We start from the raw sequence: 16410 nt of genomic DNA, 5'->3' as shown, positions 1-16410 counted from the left end.
AGGTTCTGGATCTTGCCATTTGGCTAATTTTGAATCAACGAAACCAGGTGGTATTCAAGGGTAAAGGAGCAGACTCGTACTTTGCAAAGGGTATCATCATGCAAGCTACGGAATTTGCGCTATACGTCAATCGCCCAAGAGGCAACCAGTTAAGGATGATTAAGCAAATTAAATGGGAGAAACCTGACATAGGATGGGTGAAGCTAAACACGAATGGGTTGTCTTCTGATCCCATGAACACGGCGAGAGGTGGAGGATTGATCAGGGATGACCAAGGGAACTAGATCACGGGGTTCTCAAGGAATATCGGAAAAGCTAACAGTTTTACAGTAGAGATTTGGGCGCTTCAAGACGGTCTTTTGTCATGCCATCAAATGAATTTACCTACTGTTATTGTTGAGTTGGATGCTAAAGCCTTAGTTGATGCCCTTAGTAACCCCGCTTATGCCAACTCTATTATTTCCCCTTTGTTTGATGATTATAGGCAGTTGGTTACCCGCATTCCCCGGTACTGTATTAGACATATTTTTCGAGAAGCCAACAAGTTTGCTAACCGGTTAGCTAGATTAGACCATTTGCAATCTTTAGACTTTGTTTTGTATCCTGGTCTGCCTTTAGACTTGCTACCTTTTGTTGAGGCTGACAGCCGTGGTTTGTACTCTAACAGGATGCGTCCTGCACACTCTCTTGCTTTATAGTTTTTAATGTTAATCCAGTTTACCAAATATATATATATATATATAGGATTTCCAATCCTTGATATATGAGAGGACATGTCACGTGCGGCTTATGGCGAGCCATGTACATAAAGTGGGATATGATATGTGATCAGAGCCAAGATTTTTTTTTTGATAAGGAGAGACAAGATTTTGATCTTCGACTGACTGACTTTTACAATTTTGGGTCTTATTACAAGTTACAGCCAGTACTGTTTTCCATTGTCAAACCTGGAGGCTGTGGGGAACATATCTGATCATTCCCCGAATATTGAAAATTAATCTACTAAAGAGTTTGAGCCTATGATTGCTCTTAGGCACACTAAAGTTCTTTCCAAGGATAGCCCAAGAATATACGCACCCATTAAAATAAGTCCCCTTTGCTGATGATTTATAAACAAACCCCACGAATCCAAACACCCATATACTAAGCATCCATGACCTGATAAAAATCAAAATATTGAAATATGATCATTATAAACTTTGAAATTTGAACTTTGTACCTACAAATATTGGCTAAAACAAGCAAATTTTTACTACACTCAAATTACACACATCACATTTTGTACATATTCTCGTCTTGTGTAGTATCACGTGACAATTTTTATCTATATCCATAAACCCACCAATAACTCATCTAATTTGGATAAATCTTAACCCAAGACAATTAAACACTTGGATTAGATGTGTACATTTGGGTAGTCTAATTAATGAACTTTTTTTCCTTTTTTATTTTTAGGGAAAAGACAATAAATTTTAATTAAGAAAGAGCGGCTATATCAACCTGAAGTACATAATAAAATAGTGGTAGAACATCCTCTATCTATACAAGAAAATCTGGCACATTAATAGAGAATCTATCCAGAGTATAAGCAGCCTTATTGTCTTAAAGTGTGAGTAAAACAATTGAGAGAAAGATCGAGACATTATCTTTGCATCTTGTATCAAAGGGGCATGGTAAGCCAAGCAAAAAACCTCATCGGCCAGAGCTTTAACAATCATCCCCAAATCACCTTCCAAAACAATGTGGGTAATACCAAGTTCTGTCCCAAGCTCAATAGCACGGGCTGCAGCTAGAGCTTCAATATCCATTCCTTAGTAAGCTTGAGGTAATTTTTGGGATAGAGCTTCAATGACCTGACCTTGGCACACCAAGTCCGGATTTGTTATCTTCTTTAAAGACTACTCCATCGAAGGTGTAAACTGCATTTTAGTTAATTTAATTTAATAAAAAAAATAAATTGTTTGAACAATAATTAATTAATTAGAAAAGTCGTTCAGTTATGGTATTATATGGGGGTACGTGTTAATTATTAAATATATATTTTCATATTGCTAAATTATGAGAGAAAACACTGTGTTATATAAAAACACAGAGAGAGAGAGAGAGAGAGAGAGAGAGAGAAAGCTTCTCATTTCCTCACGTGGGCCGCTACATTCTTAGACGTCGTGACAAATTGTACAATTGAATAATCATGAATCATGCAAGAAATTTTTTTGAATCATGAATCATGCAAGAAATTGAATAGCTGTGAACAAGTAGATGAATTTTTCCATACCCCTAGCAGCACTCCAAGAAAAGGGGTGAACTTGATATGAAGTACGAAAATAAAAGACAAACCTTTGATCTCTTTTCTTACGTGTTAAGATAGGCCCAGGTGTGACTAGGAGTCTAGGTGTGAAAAAGACTAAAAGGCAGATGAATTTTTCTATTGCACTCCATCTTAAAAACAAGTAGCATTCTAAAACATTTTACAAAATCTTCAATTGCTGAAACAAGGGTTAAAGATTAGTAGTATCCTGTTACAGGCTCTTTTTACTTCAAAGGCTATTTTTGAAGAATCTGGTGTAAATTTTACAAGTTTAAAATTTTTAAAATGTAGATAGCATGAAATTAAATAAAGCAGATAAGTGATTCTCAAAAAGTAGTGACATAGATTGTATCTAACCTAAACCAAATTTAATTCTCTCAAAATCACAAAGCCAAATTTCAAATGTCTTGCAAATATAAGTCTCAAATTCATAATGCAAATATACAGCAATACACCGACACTGCAAACATGAGCAACAAGTAAAATGCAAAACCCCACAAGAAATTTAAAGTTTGAAGAAAACCATGTAAGACAATCAGAAAGAGAGTTTTCTTTTCTTTATTTTTTATTTTTTTTTTTGGAAAGTTTAAAAGAAAACCCCAAAGAGAAATGCTCACCAATGTTGTAGAAACATTTCGATCCACCATTGATTTCCTTGCATACAAATTATATCATTGTAATTTGAGAGTAATTAAACACATCGAGGTCAGGGATATGATTGTGAATAGAAATTTGTGAAGAAAATTAAACTCTGTAGTAAACTCATCACCTTAATTCCACAACACCAAGTCACCCTAAAATGAACTGTCTCACTGCCATCAAACTACACTAATGGATTAGATGTCCACATCACATATCAAAGCAACAAAATTTAAAACCAGTTTCTAAAATACTAATCAGTCTATCATATAGAAGAATTAGCCACGTTCACTAAGCTAAACAGGCTTTACCCGAAATTCGAAAGCAAATATCACGACACTCATAAAGCCACTCATTGCTATTCACTAAACACTATGACATGGACAAGTCAATGACCTTTATATCAATTGGCACTTCTTGGTATTTCCAAGAGGGATGTCTAAGGTTCAAATCTTCCTCTCTCACTAAAGATGAAAAAGAAAAACCCCAATAATCAACAGAGCTGCTTGTATATTCAACGACTTATCTTGACCTTTGTATGCTACTCGTCCAACCATCCAAACTGCAAAGTTCAAAACTTTGTTTACCTTTTCTAAACAACCAAACATAAGATAAGGATTTAAATGTGTGTTTGATCACATAAGGAAGATGTGTTACTATGTATTAAGCCAAGAAGCACATATCAATTAGTTTACCAAAAGATTAAATCGGCTCAAAACATTTCATACTGCCCAAAAGTACAAAAGCTCTTGAACAGCAAAATTCAACATCCTAAAACAAAGCAAAGCCACCTTGATTCTTGACTAGTCTATAAATGACGAAAGTAAAAGAAACTGGGGAACCAATCTACAATATAATTCCTTTCAGTTTGACAGTTTACAAGCCCAGATCGGATTTAAAATGAGCAAAATATTGCAAAAAAACGAAAAAAGTGCTTGCTAATTAAATTTGATGATGTCACGATTTGAAGGCCAGACCAAGGCCCAATCATGATTCTAGTGAGTGCAAGTTCAAATCCTGATATGAACAATTTCCAGCATTTTTTTCCCAAAAGTTTACACAAAAAAATTAACTAAGCTGATACTCCTCTGTCCCAATTTATTTGTCCTATTTAAAAAGTCAAACTTTTTAAATGAATATCATTTATTATCTTGTCTGTTTTATAAAAATGTATATGTTTACAAAATTACACTTAAATAAATTTATCGGTTTTTTTTTTTTTTAAAGAGTTATTCTCAATGAGGCAACTAAAAAGATGCCCTAATTAGATTGATTTTTTAAATATTTGTTAGCTTTGTTTTCAAATAGTTTTGAAAATAAAGTAAAAGTATAATAAAAATATTAGTAAATTAATGACTTTTATTTTTAAAAATAGGACAATATTTTAAGACATCTCAAAATGAAATAGAGGACAAACAAACTAAAACAAAGAGAGTATAATTTTATGAAACATATTTCACCTTTCCCAGTTTCCTCTCTCTCTCTCTCTCTCTATATATATATATATATATAGAAATGGTATGTCTACAACATTTTTACAACAAATCCTAGGTAGAAGATTATTTCTGGTTATTATTGTTGAGACAAAAAAGTAATCTTAATATTAGATTCAAATTTGAACTAATAACGACTAACTACCTATGATTTGTTCTAAAAATGTTGTGCATGTAGCGCATATATATATATATATATATTTTTTTTTTTTTTTTGAAAGGAGTTTCCTATATATTCCCTGATTATTCACTGAGGCCATAAATTATCTAAAACCACATAAATTCTAAGCAAAATACACTCTCCTTCTGTTCTTCCACTAAGAAACACTCCTGCTCTTCCACTGAGAAATTACAATGGCATCATCACCTGATCATTGGTAAATAGCTTAACTTTTTCCCCATTATTGTAAATTTATGCTCTTTTTTTTTCTTTTTCTTTTTTTTTTGGATACTTATTATTTTTCTTGATCAGGGCACAGCAATTAAAAGACAATATCAAGCTCATTGCTGAAATAGCGGTACCCCTCATCAGCATTTCTGTTGCTGTATATTTAGCTTTTCGCAAGTGCAAAGGGAGGAACAGGACCGATCCTGCAAGCCCCAACGAAGGCCTAGAGGCCATAATAGAAATGACACAGGTGGCAGAGAACGAATCTGCCCGCGAGAACCAAATGTAAATTCTAAGATTCCAACGGCTTTTTTAATTTAGTTTCTGAATGCTCTCTTTGTTATTCCAATTTCTCTTTTTGATGAATGAAAGTAATTATTTGGGTATTTGTTTGTTGTGTAAAAGAACCAGTGAAGTAGCGGCACCCGTCATCAGCATTTGTGTTGCTGTCTACTTAGCTTTTCGCAACTGCAAAGGGAGGAACAGGGCCGATCCTTAAAAGCCCCAACGAAGGCCCAACGGTCACAATTGAAATGGAACAGGTGACTCAACGAATCTGCCCGCGAGAACCAAATGTGAATTCCATGCTTCCAACGGCTCTTTTTATTTAGTTTCTGAATGCTCTCTCTGTTGTATTCCAATTTCTCTTTGTTGATAAACGAAAGTTTTATTTTCAGAATCAAGGGAAAAAAAAAAAAAACCACTGCAACATTGCTCTCCTCTTATTGCAAGTGAATTCCATGGGTTTGTTTTGTAATGCAAGGGCAGACTAGAGCGTGGCCCTTCCTGATAAATTCATTTTCTGTACTGCGGTGACTTTGGTTTTGGTAGGTAGCCGGCGTTGTTAGAATATTTTGGGTCTATTTTTTTTTTTTTTTTAATATCTTATTTGGGTTTTTAGAAATTTTTTTATGAGAAATTTTTTTTAGTTAAAAAAAAAAAGAACAAGACTTTTTAAGAGCTAAAATAGACAAATTGAAATTATAAAAGAACGGGTGTGTGCTTTTACTAATAGATATTTATTCTAATAATAAATTTTAGACAATGAGACAAGGACTTCTCAAAAAAATTAAAACACGAAGTTATACATTTCCTCCACCATTCTTAGAAGACCTGTCATGTAATTTCTTTGGTCTATATTATAAAGCTGTCACACATTCATTCTTTCAGAGTTTGTCCATATAACATTTGTTTTTAGCCTCTTCGGAGAGTTTGGTTCATCATGATACGATGCATCTAAAATTCTAAAATGACTAAAATACCATTGGAATTGCAAAAATGACCGCAATACCCCCAAAAATCTGAAAATAACCAAAATGCCACCACAAAACCTCGAAAATGACAAAAAAGCCCTAAAACCTAGATAATTACTAAAATAACCCTGAACCTCTCAAATTAACACCACTAAAATGATATAAAAAAATCCCCAAAACCTCAAAAATGGTTTTTTTTTTTAAATACCTCAAAACCTCTAAAATGATCAAAGTACTCTCGAAACCACTAGAATGACCAAAATACCTCAAAACCTCTAAAATAACTATAAATACCCTCAAACCACTAGAATGACCAAAATACCATCAAAACCTCTAAAATGACCAAAATACTTCTGAAACCTCTAAAATGACAAAAGTAATCCTGAAACCACTATAAATAACTAAAATACCTCCAAAATCACTAGAATGACCAAAGTACCCTCAAAACCATTGGAATGGCCAAAATACCCCCGAAACTTCAAAACAACAAAAAATACACCGAAACCTCTTGATTGACCAAAATAGTCCTGAAACCTCTAAAATGACCAAAAATACCTTAAATTTTGTAAAATGACCAAAAATACCCCCAAAACCTCTAAATTGACCAAAATACCCCCAAAAAAATATAAAATGATTTTAAAAAAAAACCCCCCCAAATCACAAAAATGACCAAAATGCCCTTAAATCCTCCAGAATGGGAAAAAAAAAATTTGAAACCTCTAAATGATCAAAATACCCCAAAACCTATAAAATGAATACCCCCAAAATCACAAGATGTATGATGAATGCCAACGAAGAAAAAAAAATCTTATATAATAACATAACTTTCTAGGACTTTATTTTTCTTTTATTTTTTGAGAATCAACTTTCTAGGAGTATAACAGAAAAAGAACAGCATTAATTTTCAAATAGATTCATCATAATACAGAAAATTCAACAAAATCTAAGACATACTTGCATCCAATCCTCCATTAAAATTATCCAACAAAAACTGGACACAAAAAATAAAATAATGCTACGGTGCGCACACCAAAATAGCCAATGAAATCATTAATTCGTTTCATGTGTGGATGGATGTTCATATTTTTTCTTGAGCTTGGCTATTTCAGTGATTCATTAATGCACAAGTGCAAAAACCTCAAATTATAATAAATGAAAATTATGACATTTAAAATAAAATAAAATAAACCTAATAAGCAAACACGATGAGAATCATGAGACTAGTAAGACGAGTTTTATTATTCTTAAATGAACAATATTCTACTTGCTAAAAACCGATTCTTATTACAACATTAAAAATAATTTAATTTGGCCAATTTTTCTAAAAGCAAAATAGGATAAATTCGTTTGAATTTGTTTTTTCTATGTAACTAAGAAGATGTTATATATATATATATATATATATATATATATATATATATATATATATTAAACATTCTAGGTCAAGATTTTCTTAAGCTTCCTATCTTCATTAGTACAAGCATCCAAAACAATCTTTTGCAAAAAAGTAAAATTGCTATAATTACTTGGGAATGTGCCATTTTTAAATTTATGTCAAAAAGTAATTCTATTTTACATTAAAATGCTTTTCATTTATAAGATTACTAAAATCAAATTTTTAAGCTTATTTTTCATTCATAAAATCCGCTCCGGCTGAAATCTACTGTGCCTTTTTTTAAAGGTTAGTTGGTGCCAACTCATACCCCCACAGGCCCACCATGTAACTAAAAGCATCTCCAATAGGCTAAACTAAAAGCATCTCCAATAGGCTATGGATAGCCAAAATTTGGAGAGTGAAACCGGAAAAAACAAGAAAAGAGGGCTCCAACAACCTCTCTAAAACTCAAAAAAAAATTTTGCTAATGAACAGTAACTCTAATGAACAGTAACTCATTAGGTCTGATGAGCTATTATTCCTTCTTCAAATCTTTTTTTTTATTATAATAATTAGGTGTTAAATAAAAATATGTTGGAAGATGTATAGTTGTTAAAAAAATAATAAATAATGAATGAAGAAATAATATTTAAATGAGATAGATAATAAGATAAAGAGTCTGTTGGAAAGTGTATTTGAAAAAGTGGGTAGATAAAGGTAAAAGTCACTATTCATTCTCCAAACAGTACAAAAATTTGCTGATTCTGCTGAAGATGCTCTAAAAGAGATAGATGTGTTACAAAACAGCTATATATATCATTTTATTTTTATCTAAAGTCAAAACCTGAACCTTTAAAGTTCAATTACAAAAAAGTAAAAAAATAAAATAAAAAAGGGGAAAGTGATGGAGGCAACCAAGGGCTCTCACCTAGCGCCTGGAAAAACAGTTCAAAGCCAGCGCCTAGTCGTTATAGGCGAGCGTCTCATTGAAAGCGCCTCCCTCAGTGACCTAGAGGCGCTTTTGTGCTGCCTCACCTTGCTTGAGCACTCTCTCAGAATGCCTTTCACTACTACACTAACTTAAATTTTAGGTGAACATTTTATATTTATTATGGACCAAATTGACATAACATTAAAGATTAAAAATCAAATTGACACAATTAAAACAATTTTGAGGGGCCTATCATTTTGAAATATTAGGAAAAAAATGATGAGAAAACACTGTTCTATAAAATTTGTTGTGCATAATAATTTCAAAACAATTTGTCAAACAAGTAAACAGCTTCACGTGCCTAAAGATTGTAGGCGCCTACAATTTTGAATCATAATTTACCGTCAATCATGCAAGAAAACAGAGAGAGAGAGATTCTCATTTCCTGGAGGCGACTACATCCATCCTTAAGACTAGAGACAAATTGTACCGTCAATCATGCAATAGCTGAATAGATGTGAACACATAGATAAATTTTCCACGCCCCTAACAGCACTCCAAGAAAAGGTGTGAACAGGTTAAAGTAATGCAAATTCAAGGGCTACTTTTTGAAGAATCTGTTGTACGATTTACAATAAGTTTATAATTTTTTTTATCGATAGATGGCATGAAAGGAAAAAAATAAGGTTCAATCCACAAATATATTTATAAAAAAAAATTAAATAATTAAATAAATAAAAAACTAGTCCAAGCTATTTTTAATTCTCCCAAAATAACAAAGCCAAATTTCATGTAATAATTATATCAGTTATTTATAGTTCCTTTTGAAATTAAATATAACAGATAAGAGATTCTCTAAAAATTCAAATAAAGCAATAAGACCTATGAGAATGAACATGTGACACTCCAAAAAGTAGTGCCGTAGATTTTAGCAATAGTAATAACAGGGTTTAGTTTCCATTCAATGCTTTTGTACTTCAGAGATGACGGCACAATCAATGTTTTTAGAAACCAGGCCGACTAGTTTAACAGGTTGAACCGGATAAAAAATGGTCCCAAAAACCGGTGAAGAGCCGGGAATGGTGCACACCACGTGTTTTAAAATAGTCACGCGTCAGTCCAGTGTCCCATTTTGGAATCCTATGTACTAAACAAAAGCCTGAACTAATAATAAGATGCTAGTGGGTGATGTACAGTTCCTTTTGGAATTAAATAAAGCATACGAGATTTTTAAAAATGAACATGTAACACCCCAAAAAAAGTACCTACAAATCAAATAATTTATATCAGAGGTGACAAAAAGAGCACCCATTTGACAAAAATGATATTAACTCTAACACCTGATCATAGATTACCAAGATCAAAACCACAGCTATATCTAATGCCCAACCTAACAAAGTGTTAGTAGTAAGAATCAAATAGCACTGGACCTAACAAAGTGTTAGTAGTGAACCGAATGGAAAAGCTCTAAGAGCATTCCCATCAACAATTGTAAAAATTTTAGCATTTACAGTCTCAAAACACTACTTTTACAATTTTAACACCTCATTTTACAATATACCAAACATCAAACATTCTATTTTTTTTACAACTTTATTTAAATATTCTTTCTTTAATATTTTTATTCATTTTTTTTTAATTATTTCTCACTCACCCTCTGTCTCTCTCCCACTGTCTCTCCATCTTTCTCAACCCACGGCACAAGCCACACCAAGGCTAGCCACCATCTAAAAGCTTTTCTTTTCTTTTCTTTTTTTTTCTTTTTTTTTTTTTAGTGATTTTTCTATCCCCTTTCTGTTACTCTCTCTTCATCTGATCACCCTCACAGTCAGCCCACCATTCACCATCTCCACAAACCCACAACCAACCACCACCCACAAAACCCCAACAACAACCCACCCCAGTCACCCAAATGACCCACCCCAACCCAGCCACAACCCACCCCAACCCCGATCTGATCTAATGCAGCCACCCTCACCAACAACAACGACCACCACCAAAAACCCAACCATAACCCATAGCCACCAAATCAACCCACATCACCTACTCTAAAACACCATTACCCACAAAATCAAAGGGACCCACAAAAACACTGTGACCCACGATTACCTAAAGCCTGAACCAACCCAAAAAAAGGAAGAGGCAAAGATCGACGACGACAACGAGGACAGATTGGCAATGAAGAGGCAGAGATTGACGACGACAAGCAAAGATCGGCAACGGGCAGAGATGATGAACCACGGAAGAGAGAAGAGAGAAGTGAGAGAGAGGAAAGAGAGACAGAAATTAAAAAAAGAGCCATTTGGGAATACAAAATGAATTTTTTTTTTTTTACAATCTAGCTACAGTGAGCTTGTATTTGTATTGATACAAGCTCACTGTAACAGTATGCCAAAAATTTTGCCATTTGAAATCTTTGATGGAGTGGCTTTTTGTGTGTTTTGATACTAAAATTTAGCATATACCACTTTTAGCATCCTTAATGGGATTGCTCTAAAGCAGAAAAAATACAGTTAGCTTAACTATAAGCCTGTTGTGAAAATACAATCAAAATAAAAAAATAACAAGCACCACAAGACACAAAAATTAACGTGATTAGGCTAACTCCAAACCTAACTCCACGATCAACACCAACAAAAAATCATTATCAATAATAGCAATGACAACACTCAAAACTCTCACAAAAAACTCTCAACTATAAACTAACTTAATTCAACGAAAGGTGCTACCACACTAGGCAAAGCTAGCCTCTACTCTCTCACAAGACAAAGCTTTGATCTTAATTCACACATGCAATAAAGCTACTCTATCACTCCTTTTATAAGGGATATCACACCTCCTTACTACTTCTCTTTTTAACATGGGACTAACTCTTATAATATAATTAGTGCACCATCTTTTTGTTCCTCTAGCCAATGTGGGCTTCCAAAACCACTCCTGTCATGGGCTGGACTCACCAATCTCTACCTCAACCCACAATTTTTCTTCACTAGTACCCCTTTGGGTGCACCCTTTTACACCCCCTTTGTAGGTAGTGGTGCTCCAGCTCGTTCTCAACAAGACATTAAGATGTATTGATATCAAAAAGGGACGCCCTAAGCAAAGAGTTTTTATCAAAAAGTTTTCAATTTCAGCAAAATAAGCAGATCACAAACAGACCCTAAGCACGCTTTTAACAACACTGGTCCCGTTTGAAATAAAATTGCTTACTCACCAGTTACATATACATATACATATACATATATATATATATATATAACACCAACCTGTCCATGCTAAATTTAATTCTCTAAAAAGAAAAGAAAAGAAAAGAAAAAGATATAATACACGCTAATTTTTATAAAGATATATACATATATACAGACACACACCTAACATTACTAGGCTAATTTAATTCTCAAAACAAAAAAAAAATAAAATAAAATAAAAGGATATATATATATATATATATTACCCAATTTTTTTAAGATAGATAGAAGTTCTACCTATGCTAAATTTGATTCTCTCAAAACAACAAAGATAATTATGATGCAAAAATTAAATCAGTAAAATATATTATGATGCAAACATGCTGGATTTGCGTTCAAGATAGGTTAATATTCAAAATTACCACATCAATGCATTAATGTCAAAACCATATATTAACCCAGCTTCCCTAGGTGAACCAACAAAAGTAAAAATTGTTAAGAAAATATATTCAGGTATATACATTCATTCTCACCCATTTGGAGGAGTAGAGGAAGCTGAGTTTTGGTTCTTGGAGGAGTAGAGGAAAGTTCAATTAAGAATTATTATTTGCATTTTTTCCATCTCATTCCCCTCTCTCAATTAGGCCTTAAGAGTCACAGTAAATTTTGATGAGAAATCCTATATAATCTCCAATAATTCAATTTTGTTAGGTAAAACAGTGATAGTTTACCTAACAAAATTGAATTATTAGAGATTATATATATCACTTGTTTCTAAATTTATAAATCTTTTTGTTTATGAGCCCAAAATGGAAGATTTGGTTGTGGAGGCCCAAAACATTTTCCCAAACCAACCAGCAGACAGAGAAAGGCCAAGATCCACACTATTTTTTTTTTTTTTTTTTTTGATAAATCCAGATCCACACTATTATTCATAAAGTTTAACCAGTATAAACATCTATTTAAATACCACTTATTTTAGCAAAACTGAAAATTTATTACTAAAACATTGTAGCAAAATATTTTTTAAAAGCCAAAACACACTGTTCACGCATTTTTGGGGTTGACCGGTCATGAACAGTGCAATGGGACCAGCAAACAAAAAAAAAAAAAAAAAAAAAAAAAGGCAAACGCAGACTACCGCAATTCCCAAATAGAGCATGACTTGTACTAAAACAATCAGAAAGACAAACAGTTCAAATTTTCACAAGCATAGGAAAATTCAAACTTCAAAAACTGGCCAGCAGAAAGAGAAAGGCCTGGATCCACACTATTATTCATAAACCTCAGCAAGTTTGGAGAAAAAAAGAAAAACAGGGCATGACTTGCACGAAAACAATCACAAAAACAAACAGTTCAAATTTTCCTAAGCCCTCAACAAGTATTGGACTAAAATCACTTTATTCATACAACATTACAAACCACAATAGATCCACACAATATAGATTCTGCAAAATGAAAAAAAAAAAAAAAAAAAAAAATGCAAACCTCATAACATGGACAATTCGAACCACGCAATTCAAACAAACCAATAAAAACAGAGCATGAAGCAGTGCACTCTGTTTCAACTTATTTATATTGGAAGCTCCAAGTTATGTAAAAGTAAAACTCACATAGTAGGTATTAACATAGCAATGTTGTTAGTTAAAAACCTGGGAAGTTCGAGAAGGAGTGTGATGATGAGAACGACGAGGCCAAGAACTATTTGAGCAGCTGAATTAAGCAACGACATTTGTTCCCTGTAGTAACCAAGAGAAAATTAATTGTACGAAATACTGAAACCAACCAAAGAAAAAATTGTTAAAAAGATATATTCAGGTATATATATTCATTCTCACCCTCCAAAGGAGTAGAGGAAGCTGAGTTTTGGTTCAATTAAGAATTATTATTTGCATTTTCCCCATCTCATTCCCCTCTCTCTCAATTAGGCCTTAAGAGTCACTTACAGTAAATCTTGATGCCCAAAATGGAAGATTTGATTGTGAAGGCCCAAAACATTTTCCCAAACCAGCCAGCAGAAAGAGAAAGGGGATCCACACTATTACTCATAAACCTCAATATAGATTCTGCAAAATGAAAAAAAGAAAAACAGTGTTAGTTAAAAACCAACCTCTCATGCGCTTTTCATGTGCGATGAAAGCCCTCGGATCTGGTGGCGACGGGGTGGTGGTTTGTGAATCTGGGTCGTAGTGGGTCTGGGTCGTGGTGCAGTAGATCGGCGCGGTGGGTTTGCTGTTGTGGAGGTTTGCCATGGTGGATTTGATTTTGTGGGTTCAATTTGGGTTGGAGGGTTGCCGTGGTGGGTTGAGCAGTAGATCGGCGGCGGGTGTGTCTTCATTGTGGGTTTGCTGTTGTTGCCATGGATTTTCGTTGTGGGTCAGATTCATTGCGGTGCTGGAGGGTTGCCGTGGTGGTGGGGTGGGTGATTGTGGTTGTGGCTGTGGAGTTTCGTAGGTTTGGGTGTTGTGGTTATGGTAGTAGGTTATCTTTCCATATATATACTAGACAGAGAGAGAGAGACTCTGTCTTGAATTTTGATTGTTTTGCCCTTATGGTTTCCCCACCCGCGTATTCAGGAGATTGAGCTGCCCTCTCTAGACTTTCGCTAGTTGCTCAATTTGTTTTTTTCAGTTTAAAACCCACGCGTTTAGAGTCGTTGGACTTTAAGTCTTTAACTAGCGAAAGTCTAGAGAGTGCAGCTCAATCTCAACATGGTTACTGTACTGACCATTGGTCTTTTTTTGTTTTTTTGATACAACTGACCATTGGTCTTAAAAGTTCAGCTATTTAGATTTTTTTTTTTTTTTTTTTTTTTTTTGGAGTCGTCCTTGTCACTTTTTTTTTTTTTTTTATTTATTTATTTGGAGTCGTCCTTGTCACTTGCAAGTAATAAAGTAAATAGTTCAAATATTTTAATAGCATAATCTCATAATCATATTCGATTTTAAAGATATTTTTATATTGACTATTGCACTAAAAAATATTTCAAATGATATATATTTAGGAAATGTTAGGTGCTTGTTAACATTTTTTTTTTTTTTTGTTTCACTTAAAAAAATAGAAAAAATTGTCAAAAAAATTGCCAAAAGAAATAAAAAAATTTCCAAAAACTTAAAAATTGCTAAAAGCTAAAAAAGTTACCCAGAAAATTACCCAAAAGTCTGTAACCCTATATATTTATTTGTAGTCATACTTGTCACTTGCCAATAATAAAGAGTTCAAATATTTTAATGGCATAATGTCATTATCATATTCAATTTTAAATATATTTTTATATTGACTATTGCATTAAAAAATATTTCAAATGATAAATATTTATTTAAAGTCTATAATAAATGGCTAGAAATGTCATTTTGTTTTTAAACCTCCTTTAGAGCATCCACATCAGATATGCTAAATATCAAATATTTGGCACATTTGGCACATCAAATACCAAAAACGCTCCTTTATCAGATGTGTTAAATATGCCAAACTTTTACAACATGCTATAGTACCCTCACAATTTTGGCACGGTATAGACAACAATTGCATAATATATATTATTATTTTATTCCCGTTTTCTCTCTCCTCATCATAGATATATCTCTCTCTCCGTCTTCTCATCTCTGTCTTCTCTCTCATCTTTGTCTTCTCTATTCGTCTTTCACAGCACACCGATCACCAATGGCCACCACTCAACACCGTCGATCTCACCAAAGACCACCACTTGATGCCGCCGACCATCTGTCTTCTCTATTCTGCTTCGGCTTCTTTTTTTTTTTTTTTCCATTTTTCTTTTTTCCGTTCACTTTTTTTGGCTGTGGTTTGATGGGTGGGTTTGGATGGGCAGATTGGTGATGGGTGGGTTTGGGTTATGGGTTATGGCAGTGGGTGAGTGGGTTGAAATGGGCAGATCAGTGGTGGGTGGGTTCGAGTTATGGGTTATGGCGGTGGGTTATGGCGATGGGTGAGTTGAGATGGTGATGGGCGGATCAGTGGTGGTAGGTGGGTCGGCTGGTGAAGGGCGAATCAATGGTGGGCAAATCAATGATGGTGAATCGGTGGTGGTGTCGATCTCTGTTCTGATATGTTTTTGTCTTTATTTTTCTATTTTGGTGGTTGTGATTTGGTGGTGGATTCGGCTGCAGTTGTGGGTTAATTTTGGTGGTTGTGGTTTTTTTGGTGGTTGTGGTTGTGGTTGATGATGATGGGGGAGGAATTTAATATATTATTTTAATGTGTTGTAAATATTATTTAATGTATAAAATTGAAGAATAAAACATCTGATATATGAGATATTGTAAAATGATGTGGTAAAATAATAAAGTAAGCTTTTGGTGTGTCAAAATGACATTTTTTTTGCAACATTTGCTGTAGATGCTCATTAATTTGGATATTTTTGGATATTTTAAATTTTAAATCAAGATCATTAATTTGTATATATTTATTTTATTTATTTCATATTAATTAATTACTAAATTAATTATATATAATATTATTGCGGTTCGACCTCGGTCAAACCTAGGTCCGATTTTAAAAATTTTAAACCTCTTTCTTTACTAGGTCTAAAAACCAAACCACATTTCATTTCAATTTTGAGACCCTTCATTCCACCATGTAATATGTATGTAATGTTTCTCTCTTCTTTTTTTGTCAACCTATTCTTCTTCTTTTTCATTATTTTTAGGTTCATATTATAATTATAATATTCTAGAAATTTTAGTTGTTATTATTATTGGGTAAAGATTTGGGTCTGGTATTGATATATTAGTTAAAACATTTTAAAAAAATTATATGAATTTTGACCAATAATATATAAAGAAATATGTCTCTATATTAAATTGGACTATTTTAAT

At 33.4% G+C, this 16410-nt stretch overlaps 1 long non-coding RNA gene across 1 annotated transcript; it reads right to left on the bottom strand.

The window, feature by feature from the left end:
- Window positions 1-1470: 1470 nt before the first annotated feature.
- Window positions 1471-14045, bottom strand: LOC115989387. Its single transcript, XR_004091907.1, has 3 exons — window positions 13686-14045; window positions 13228-13314; window positions 1471-1919 (listed from the first exon to the last, which is right to left on the bottom strand). It is a non-coding gene; the product is annotated as an uncharacterized LOC115989387 (long non-coding RNA).
- Window positions 14046-16410: the final 2365 nt, after the last annotated feature.

The sequence above is a fragment of the Quercus lobata genome, chromosome 5 (genome assembly GCF_001633185.2).
Source record: "Quercus lobata isolate SW786 chromosome 5, ValleyOak3.0 Primary Assembly, whole genome shotgun sequence".
Classification (NCBI taxonomy): Eukaryota; Viridiplantae; Streptophyta; class Magnoliopsida; order Fagales; family Fagaceae; genus Quercus; species Quercus lobata.
Note: the sequence above shows the minus strand (reverse complement) of the source record. Positions and strands in the feature narration are given on the sequence as shown.